The sequence below is a fragment of the Priapulus caudatus genome, unplaced genomic scaffold (assembly GCF_000485595.1).
Source record: "Priapulus caudatus unplaced genomic scaffold, Priapulus_caudatus-5.0.1 Scaffold508, whole genome shotgun sequence".
Taxonomy (NCBI): Eukaryota; Metazoa; Priapulida; class Priapulimorpha; order Priapulimorphida; family Priapulidae; genus Priapulus; species Priapulus caudatus.
This window is the reverse complement of record NW_014577569.1, coordinates 173,723-176,222: the sequence shown is the minus strand read 5'-3', so window position 1 is coordinate 176,222 and position 2,500 is coordinate 173,723. Positions and strand designations below refer to the sequence as shown.

The window sequence follows — 2,500 nt, the reverse complement described above, 5'->3', positions numbered from 1 at the left end:
ACGTCGCTATAGTGCGGTGGGTAATTCATCGTAGTCATGCAGGGATTACAAGCATCGTGAATAGTTATGACTGTCACATTATAGTCGTCACACAACGTATTATTATAAGCCCAGACCTGGTCTTCGTAGCATCGAAGATTCTGGATGTAATGGACAGCATCAACAAATTACGTGTCACCCAGGCATGTCGGTGTTATAAACCACGTTAGTAACCTTAGAGGTGGTTTAATATACGAAACTACTCACGCACGCGTACGTGCGTGTCTGCATGCCTGCGTGAGTGTGTCTGTGCGTGTGTGTGAATATAGAGTTGGTCAAATCAGCGCGAGGTTCCAGGAGACATAACCAAGCTTGCGGCTAATGAGAGATCTCTTCTACTCTTCTTTTTTTCTTATATTGCATATACTCGCCTTATGCCCGGCGAAGACGAGCAATATTTATCCGTGAATACTTGCGATAAAAATCACAGACCAAACGCTGTCACGTTTTACTAGCGCGTTGTTCCATGCGTACGTGCTTGCGTTGTAGTACGTAGCGTTGCATAGAAGCGCGACAGAAAGGCTAGACAGGACATATTGCTCTAACAGTGCTGAGTGGAACTTGCTCGAAAAGTGTGAGTCGCATTGGCGTTCGCGGGTTAGCGCAATATCAAACATGTTTGAACGCTAAAAATCCCAACGCAGTCGTAACGTAATTATGTGCGAGCAGATGCCTGCGTTTTCACCCCGTCTATACGATTTTCTGTCGGAACACGTGCGTCAATCACGTTATTTCACTCTTTTCCTTCCTTACTCACGCTTTTGAGTACTGTAAGAATCAATTGCGTCATCTGTTACTCGAGACTTGGGTATAGATTGGCAGACTGGTGCGCTCTCGCAGGCTTCACGCGGCAATGGCAAGCGGCGGTACGTGCATTAGTTTATTGGGTATGTCGCGCGCGTACCGCCTTAGAGCAGACATTTCCTTGGGAGTCATGCTCTGTCAACACCTTAATGGCCCTCTGCTGTGACTATGAAATGCGAGCGCGAACCCGAGCCGAGGCGAATTAGTCTAACTAGAGAAAGAGACGTGAATAAATGATATCATCAGGGAATTGCGAAATTCTGGGTAATTCCTCGTGTGTGCGCCGAGAATTGTGAGTGGGAGTTGTGATGCTGAGAGGGTGCAACAAGACAAACAACGCAGTCAATACCGCAGTAAAACGTGTGTTTATGTTGTGATGCATGCTTTGCTATTAAGCACTGTGTCATCATACATGCAAAACGTAGTAGAATCCTTCAACAACGATGTAGATGCGGTAGCAATGTTTAAAATAAATTTCCACAAACAGTTACAACAATTCATCTCTTTCATCTTCTAGAAATTTATTCCAAAACAGAATATATATATATATATATTTAGCATGTCGTTGTCACTACTGATCGGGAGTGCGCGAATAACAATGTCAGGTTATGTTGGTACATATATTGTACTGTGAAAATGGTTGTTGTTTCCTCTCCGGTATCGTAGCATCGTAGCGTGATACGTAATACCTAGATAATTGCAGCAAGGAGTAGAGATGATCCATCGTAGCAGATTGTTATTGAAGACTAATTTTATTAGTCACTCGAACACATACAAAATATATACATACGGCAACCTAGGTGAGTGACCGTGCCTAGGTCCCGTCGTCTTCGTTTTCGTCTATCTCTCTACATCGTCGTATCTCCTCTGGGTAATGACTCCGTAACTCGGTAACTCCGTAACTCTCTTCCGTCTTTCCGAGCGTCTATTTATACGCTTCTTAAAAGAGCCCGGACGCCTCACAATCCAAACCAGTTTCTCACCCGCTGCTTCTACTATTAGTGACATATTAACGCGCAATTGTCTGTAATCATTAGGGTGCGCGGTGGGGCTACGTATATTTACACGCAAGGTTAGAAGTATAGACACAAAGCCCTAATTAGCTCGCAGCCCTACAATACAACAATCCTTCCTTCCCTCTCGAAATAATTCGTGTCCCCTATTACCCGCATCCTCCACCAATTATTGTACTGTGAAAATGGTTGTTGTTTCCGCTCCGGCATCGTAGCATCGTAGCGTGATACGTAATACGTAGATGATTGCAACTCTCACGTAGATAATGACTCGGTAACTGTCTGTCCGAGCGTGTCTATTTATATGATTCCCAAAACCGCCCGGCGACATTTGAATCCGACCAGTTCTTCGTCATTATCGGCCGGACCTTGCGGGGCTAGGAGACGCGTGAGGCTACGCATATATATATAGTGCCGTACATCCCGCGTCATTACCAAAACAACAACGATCCCGGTTAAAAGCGCTCCTGGTTAATTACAACGCACAATGTCTCATACACACGCACGCGCGCGCGCGTACACACACACTCGCACATACTCACGCAGGCACACATGCACACACACACACACACACACACACACACACACACACACACACACACACACACACACACACACACACACACACACACACACACACACAC

At 45.4% G+C, this 2,500-nt stretch overlaps 1 long non-coding RNA gene across 1 annotated transcript in view; it reads right to left on the bottom strand.

The window, feature by feature from the left end:
* The window catches only part of LOC106811142, a 23,558-nt gene extending 21,569 nt beyond the window's left edge, over window positions 1–1,989 (bottom strand). Inside the window, exon 1 of the long non-coding RNA XR_001394108.1 lies at window positions 1,909–1,989. This is a non-coding gene — a long non-coding RNA (uncharacterized LOC106811142). The remainder of the gene's footprint in view (window positions 1–1,908) is intronic.
* Between the last annotated feature and the right edge of the window lie 511 nt (window positions 1,990–2,500).